Consider the following 8,786-nt stretch of genomic DNA (forward strand, 5'->3'; position numbering starts at 1 on the left):
TTCTCAAATTCACAACTACTCAACTAGCACAACTTTAATATCACCATCTTCATATCTCAAAACAATTATCAAGTATCAAACTTATCATAGTATTCAATACACGCATAAGAAAGTTTTATTATTAATCTTGTATACCAAGCATATTAGGATTTTAAGAAAATTACCATGCTATTTAAGACTCTCAGAATAATCTAAGTGAAGCATGAGAGATCAATAGTTTCTATAAAATAAATCCACCACCATGCTCTAAAAGATATAAGTGAAGCACTAGAGCAAAATTATATGACTCAAAAGATATAAGCGAAGCACATAGAGTATTCTAACAAATTCCAAATTAAGTATGGCTCTCTCAAAAGATGTGTACAGAAAGGATGATTGTGGTAAACTAACAAATAATGACTTAAATCACACAAGACGCTCCAAGCAAAACACATATCATGTGGAGAATAAAAATATAGCTCCAAGTAAAGTTTCCGATAGAAGTAGACAAAAGAGGGGATGCCTTCCGGGGCATCCCCAAGCTATGGCTTTTAGGTGTCCTTAGATTATCTTGGGGGTGCCATTGGCATCCCCAATCTTTGGCTCTTGCCACTCCTTGTTCCATAATCCATCAAATCTTTACCCAAAACTTGAAAACTTCACAACACAAAACTTAAAGTAGAAAATCTCGTTAGCTCCATTAGCGAAAGAAAACAAAAGACCACTTCAAGGTACTGTAATTAACACATTATTTATTTATATTCGTGCTATACCTACTGTATTCCAACTTCTCTATGGTTTATTAACTATTTTACTAGCCATAGATTCATCAAAATAAGCAAATAACACATGAAAAACAGAATCTGTCAAAAATAGAACAGTCTGTAGTAATCTATAGCTAGCGCAAGATCTGGAACCCCAAAAATTCTAAAATAAATTGCTGGACGTGACGAATTTATCTATTAATCATCTGCAAAAAGAATTAACTAAATAGCACTCTCCAAAAAAAGTCAGCAGTTCTCGTGAGCTCTAAAGTTTCTGTTTTTTACAGCAAGTTCAACAAGACTTCCCAACGGTTCTACTTGGCACAAACACTAATTAAACACAAAAAAACACAACCAAAACAGAGGCTAGATAATTTATTTATTACTAAACAGGAGCAAAAAGCAAGGAATAAAAATAAAATTTGGTTGCCTCCCAACAAGCGCTATCGTTTAACGCCCCTAGCGAGGCATAACAAGCAAGAATAGATCTAGGTATTGCCATCTTTGGTAGGCAATTCTTCAATTAGGCATCTACCATCTTTAGGAATTTCTTTATTTTTATTGATTATCAAACTTTTAGGCACAAGGTCTAAAAATTCATTTGTAACAAATGGTTCCTTAATGATAGCAAAAAGATAGGGATGGACACTTATAGATTTGAGATCCGCATTTTCCTTACTAGAAGATTCACCCATATTTTTAGGAACGTACATAAGCTTGGGAATTTTAGTGGAAGGACTTGGAGTATTCTTTATGGAAGAAAAAGCGGTTCCCATGTTGGTAATAATATTCTCAAGTTTATCGATCCTAACAGAAGCGTGATTTATTTTCTCATTAACTATGGGTTCCTTTTCTTTAATATCTTTCAAAGTAACTCCTACTTTAGATCCATATTGAGAGATTTAGCTGTGGATCTTTTTATCCAAATTTTCAATTAACTCTATGGTAGCAACTTTATTTTCAATAATCTCAAGCCTTTGCATTACATGCTCCAAAGTTAATATAGTTCCATTAACCAAGAGAGGGGGTGAGCCAAATAAATCTAATATAGCATTATAAGAATCAAAAGTATGGCTACCCAAAAAGTTCCCTCCGGTAATAGTATCAGGAACATAACGGTGCCAAGGAGTAATGCCTACATAAAAATTGCGAAGGAGAATGGTAGTAGATTGCTTCCTAGTAGATTTATTTTAAGCATTGCAAATTCTATACCAAGCATCTTTTAGATTTTCACCCTCCCTTTGCTTAAAATTTAGAATTTCATTCTCGGGAGACAACAGAGAAGATAAGGGACTAGCCATAACGACAAGCAAACAAACTAACACACAAGCAAACAAAGAGGCAAATAGAGAAAGAGATGGAGGATAGAGAGAGAGAGCGAACAAAACGGCAAGCGTGAAGTGGGGTAGAGGAAAAAGAGAGGCAAATGGCAAATAATGTAATGCGGGAGATAAGGGTATGTGATGGGTACTTGGTATGTTGTCTTTTGCGAAGACCTCCTCGACAACGGCGCTAGAAATCCTTCTTGCTACCTCTTTTAGCACTGCGTTGGTTTTCCCCGAAGAGGAAGGGATGATGCACCAAAGTAGCGTAAGTATTTCCCTCAGTTTTTGAGAACCAAGGTATCAATCCAGTAGGAGGCTACGCGCAAGTCCCTCGTACCTGCACAAAACAAATAAATTCTCGCAACCAACCCGAATAGGGGTTGTCAATCCCTATGAGGCCACTTACGAGCGTGAGATCTGATAGATTTCATAAAGATAATATTTTTGGTATTTTTATGATAAAGATGCAAAGTAAAATAAAAGCAAAGTAAATAGCAAAGTAGTAGGAGAACAATATGATGAAGATAGACTCGGGGGCCATAGGTTTCACTAGTGGCTTCTCTCGAGAGCATAAGTATTCTACGGTGGGTGAACAAATTATTGTTGAGCAATTGACAGAATTGAGCATAATTATGAGAATATCTAGGCATGATCATGTATATAGGCATCACGTCTGAGACAAGTAGACCGACTCCTGCCTGCATCTACTACTATTACACCACTCATCGACCGCTATCCAGCATGCATCTAGAGTATTAAGTTAAAAACAGAGTAATGCCTTAAGCAAGATGACATGATGTAGAGGGATAGACTCATGCAATATGAAGAAAACCCCATGTTGTTATCCTTGATGGCAACAATACAATACGTGCCTTACTGCCCTTACTGTCACCGGGAAAGGACACTGCAAGATTGAACCCAAAGCTCAGCACTTCTCCCATTGCAAGAAAGATCAATCTAGTAGGCCAAACCAAACTGATAATTCAAAGAGACTTGCAAAGATAACCAATCATACATAAAAGAATTCAGAGAAGATTCAAATATTATTCATACATAGACTTGATCATAAACCCAAAATTCATCGGTCTCAACAAACACATCGCAAAAAGAAGATTACATCGAATAGATCTCCACAAGAGAGGGGGAGAACATTGTATTGAGATCCAAAAAGAGAGAAGAAGCCATCTAGCTACTAAACTATGGACCCGTAGGTCTGAGATAAACTACTCACACTTCATCGGAGGGGCTATGGTGTTGATGTAGAAGCCCTCCATGATTGATGCCCCCTCTGGCGGAGCTCTGGAACAGGCCCCAAGATGGGATCTTGTGGATACAGAAAGTTACGGAGGTGGAATTAAGGTTTTGGCTCCTGTTCTGATCGTTTGGGGGTTCGTGGGTATATATAGGAGGAAGAAGTACGTCGGTGGAGCAATAGGGGGCCCACGAGGGTGGGGGCGCGCCTGGTAGGGTAGGGCGCGTCCCCCTACCTCGTGGCCTCCTGTTGGGTGCCTTGACGTAGGGTCCATGTCTTCTGAGATGTATTCGATGAGAAAATCACATCCCCGAAGGTTTCATTCCATTTGGACTCCGTTTGATATTCCTTTTCTTCGAAACCCTAAAACAGGCAAAAAACAGCAATTCTGGGCTGGGCCTCCGGTTAATAGGTTAGTCCCAAAAATAATATAGAAGTGGATAATAAAGCCCAATAATGTTTAAAACAGTACATAATATAGCATGGAGCAATCAAAAATTATAGATACGTTGGAGATGTATCAGTACCCGGGGGGCACGGATTGAGAGGGGAGTGCTAGCTTGCGACCTCGAGCGAGGGTGTCTTGCGAAAGACAAGAAAACTAAAACGCTCATGAGGGCACCTGTCCAGCCCCCTCGCGAGGCACGCCAGGGAGAGGACGAGTCAAAAAAGAAGAACCGAGGGCAAAAAAGGAGGAAACAAGGACAAAGGAACCATGCCAGCAAGGAACACGGGAAAGAAAATTCTCACATAAAAGAGGGGGCAACCAACTGCGAAAAGAAAATGAAAAGCCGCGTCCGTCACCTAGTCTAGTCTTCTTGTCTTCTCACCGGCGGGGAGCTAAGTGCTACCACTAGGCGTGGGAGGGAGCCCCCGAGGCCCGAGGGCGGCACTCCTGAGACTCCGGGGTGTGTACAGCCCCATTTGTTATTACGTTAGAGTGCCACGAGGGGAGATTCTTCACAGGCACTGGGCCTTGCTTCACAAGCACCGGGCCTTGCTTCATGGGTAGAACTTCCGGAGGTGCTGGATATTCCAGGCGTTCTGGATGGGGATCCCGTCCTGTGTCTCCAGGCGCGCGGCGCCAAGCCTGGAGACGTGGGTGACCCGAAACGGGCCCTCCCCACATGGGCGAGAGCTTGAGCAACCCTTCCCTGGAGAGCACCCGCCTCAGGACAAGATCACCCACCTCGAGCGTCCTGGAGCAGACGCTACAGCAGTGGTACTTCCATAGCGCCTACTGGTACCTCACATCTCGGAGCGAGTCTTCTCGGCGGCGTTCCTCCCCCAGCACAAGATCCATCCCCCGCATGGCGTCCTGCTGCGTATCATCAAACGCCAGGACCCGCACGGAGCGATGCCTGACCTCGTGTGGGAGAACCGCTTCTGCTCCGTAGATGAGGAAGAACAGGGTCTCGCCTGCCGGCCTGGTGGCGGTGGTGCGGATGGACCACAACATAGATTGGAGCTCGTCGTGCCAGCCCCTGCTGCAGGCCTCAAGCTTCTTCTTGAGGGTCCTTGTCTTGAGGCCCCTCAGGACCTCCGATTGGCGTGTTCGGCCTGGTCGTTGCTCCTGGGGTGCACCATGGAGGCGTAGCAGATCTGTGTTCCAAGGTTAGCACAATACATTTTGAAGAGATTGCTAGTGAACTGCGAGCCGTTGTCGGTGATGATGTGATTAGGGACCCCAAATCGGCTTACGAGGCCCCTGATGAACTTGACTGCTGACCTGGCGGTGAATTTGTCAATGGCAATGTAGAGTTAGCGGTAGCCTCCAGGCGCTCGAGGGAATGGGCCGAGGATATCCAGCCCCCAGACCGCGAACAGCCATGAGAGCGGGATAGTCTGGAGGTCCTGAGCGGGCTGGTGGATCTGCTTGGCGTGGAATTGGCAGGCCTCGCAGGATTTCACTAGCTCAGCTGCATTGTTGAGTGTCGTGGGCCAGTAGAACCCGCTGCGGAAAGCCTTGCCGACCAAGGTGCGCGACGACGAGTGGTGCCCGCAGTCTCCACCATGTATGTCGGCGAACAACTCATTCCCCTGTTCCCTAGAAATGCATCATAGAGAAACATCATTTGGCCGCTTCCTGTATAACTCACCTTCCTGAATGCAGTATGCCGTAGCCTGTCAGGCCACACGCTTCACATCTTCCACCTTCTCCGGCAACGTGCCTTGCGTCAAGTATGCCTTGAACTCCTCGATCCAGCATCCCTCCTGAGGCTCGAGTGCTAAGAGGAGGGGCGCTCCTGAGGTCGGGCCGCAGGCGGGGGCTCCCAAGGCTGGAGGCTAGCGGAGTTCCTCCTGAGATGGCACTGGCTCCGCAGGTGGAGGTGCGGCTGAAGGATTGAAGAGCCGCTACTCGAAGATGCCAGGCTCTTGGGGCAGCCACTTGGAATCTCTTCTGGCAATGTCATCGGCTTCTTTGTTGGTGCCACGAGGCACCTGCTGTAATTCCAGGCCCAGGAACTGCTTCTCCATTTTGCGCACCTTCATGAGGTATGCCTCCATGTGCTCATCCATTGGCTCATACACCTTGTTAGAGAATTTGACGAGGAGCTGCAACTCTCCCTTGACGGTGAGGTGCTTCACCCCCAGGGCCACTGCCGCTTTGAGGCCGGAGATGAGACCCTCGTACTCTGCGATGTTGTTGGAAACCTTCTCGCCCCGCTGGAAGAAGAGATGCACGGCGTAGTAAAGCTTGTCCTGAGTGGGCGAGATGAGCACGGCTCCAGCCCCCGCGCCTCGCCGTGCGAACGAACCATCGAAGTACATGACCCAACCATCTGGCGCTTCACTTCCTGGCGAGAGGGATCGGTTCTCGCCTACTTCGAGCTCTAGAGTGTCGGTCCATTCTGCCACAAAGTCGGCGAGTGCAGCCCCCTTGATGACCCTGGTTGTGGTGAACTCCAGGTCAAACACTTGCAGCTCAATGTTCCATTCGGTGACCCTTCCTGCAGCATTGGGGCTTTTGAGCACTCTGTCTAATGGGTAAGCTGAAACAACCTTGATGGGGTGGCCTTGGAACTAGTGGCGCAGCTCGCGCGAGGCCACCAGGAGCGCAAGCAAGAGCTTCTGAGGCATGAGGTATCGCGCCCTCGCATCTCGCAGGACCGTGCTGATGAAGTACACAGGGTGCACGAAAAGGGTGGGGGAGCTGACGGAGTTTTTGGCTCCCATGGACTGAGGTGTTTCCTGCGTGCTTCCCGCTCCTTGGGCTTGATGACATGTCGCGGCAGCCGCTGTCTCAGGAGCATCGCCTTGGTGCTGAGCTTCCTCATCTGGCTTGGCGGCTCCACTTGGCAGGTCCTCGACCTCAGGCCCCTCCCTAAGGGCCACCAGCGCCGCGCTGGCGGAGTGGGGTGTGGCAAACTGGTAGAGTACCAAGGGCTCGCGAGGATGAGGCGCCACCATCACCGGCAGGCTGGTCAAGTATCTCTTGAGGTCTTGAAATGTCAGGTCAGCCTCGGGGGTCCACTCGAATGGACCCTTATTCTTCATCAGCTTGAAGAACGGCAATGCGCGCTCCCCTAACTTGGAGATGAAGCGACCCAACGAAGTCACGCAGCACGCAAGCTTCTGCATCTCCTTGAGGTTTTGTGGTGGGCTCATGTCTTCGATGCCTTAACCTTCTCTGGGTTGGCCTCGATCCCCTTGTGAGACACGAGGAAAGCCCAGCAGCTTGCCCGAAGGGACACCGAACACACACTTCTCCGGGTTGAGTCGCAAGTCCACCTGGCGTAGGCTCGCGAAGGTCTCCTCCAGGTCTTGAATCAGAGTTCTTGCCTCCCGAGACTTCACCACAATGTCGTCGACGTAGGCCTCAGCGTTTCTTCCGAGCTGCTGCCCCAAGGAGATGCGCATCAGTCGCTGGAACGTCGCCCCTGCGTTGCACAGTCTGAATGGCATGCAAGTGTAGCGGTACAACCCGCATGGGGTCAGGAAAGCTGTCTTCTCCTCATCTTCCACTGCCATCTTGATTTGGTGGTAGCCTGAGAACGCATTCAGGAAACATAGTAGATCGCACTCGGCGGTGGAGTCAACGATCTGGTCGATGCACGGCAGTGGGAACGGGTCTTGAGGGCAGGCCTTGTTGAGGATGGTGAAGTCGACACACATGCACTCCTTCCCTCCTTTCTTCGGCATGACGACCGGATTCGCTAGCCACTCTGGGTACCAGACTTCGCAAATGACACCCGCTGCTTCCAACTTGCGGGTTTCTTGAAAAATGACGGACTGCTTCTTTGTGTATTGCCGCCTTTCCCTCTGCTTCACAGGTTGCACGTTGGGGCATACCCTCAGATGATGCTCGATCACTCTTCTCGGGACCCCAGCCAGCTGCTTGGATTCCCATGCGAATACTTCCCTGTTCGCCCGCAAGAAGTCCACCAACTCTTTTTCTTGATCTGGGGCGAGGTCGGAGCCTATGGTAAAGGTGGCGCCAGAGGCCCCATCCTCGTCGACCGGTATCTTCTTCGTCTTGGCTTGACCCTGGGTGAACCGCTGCTTCTTCTTGGTCGGCGCAGCCGCCTTGGTTCTGGACACTTCCTTGTCGGTCGGGCAAGCTGCCGCCGTGGCCCTGAAGGCGAGCTTGAGGGCCACCACAGCTTCCATGGTGTCTCCGACCACGGTGAGGACGTCCTTGCTTCCTGGCATCTTCATGAGATTGTTGGTAGGATGAGTGGCCGCCATGAACTGGGCCAGCATCGGGTACCCGAGGATGGCGTTGTACGGCAAGCCGATGCGGGCGATGTCGAAGTCGATCAGCTCGGTGCGGTAGTTGTCGCGTGTGCCGAAAGTCACGGGGAGACCGATTTGCCCCAGGGGGTCGGAGGAGCCGCCGCCAATCCCTGAAAAAGGCTTGCTGGGACGGAGCCACTCAAGTGGTACGTGAAGGAGGCTGAAAGCCTTCACGGAGAGCATGTTGAGGCCGGCGCCGCCATCAATGAGGGTCTTGGTAACGGCTATGCCGCAGATGGTGGGCGTGCAAAGCATCGGAAGCACGCCCGAGCCGAAGGTGGTGACTGGGTGATCCTTCGAGTTGAAGATCAGGTCGGCCTTGGGCACTGCTCAACCCGGGGGAGCCCCTCCCGTGTGGAGACGGCGCTGATCTGGCGAAAGAACGGCTTGGCGTGACGATCTGAGGGCGGCGCCTACAAGCCATTGAGGAGAGACGCGACGACAGGGGATGCTGGTCCTTCGAAGCGCGCGGTGAAGAGGTCACGCAGCTCTTCCCGGGAGGCCACGGAAGACTCCGGCAGATGGAGGAGCCAGGCACGCGGGACGCTAGTCAGGGCCATTGGGAGCCAGTTGGTCATGACCTTATCATCGCCCCCGGCCTCCAAGACGGACTCCTCGTATTCCAGCAAGAAGGCTGTCGAGTCCGCCGCCCCATCGTAATGGGGCGACATCTCCGGCTTGAACTTGTGCGGCCAATGGACCCGCCGCGGGGTTGAAGGCCTGGAGCCC

This window comes from Triticum urartu, chromosome 6, assembly GCF_003073215.2.
Source record: "Triticum urartu cultivar G1812 chromosome 6, Tu2.1, whole genome shotgun sequence".
Classification (NCBI taxonomy): Eukaryota; Viridiplantae; Streptophyta; class Magnoliopsida; order Poales; family Poaceae; genus Triticum; species Triticum urartu.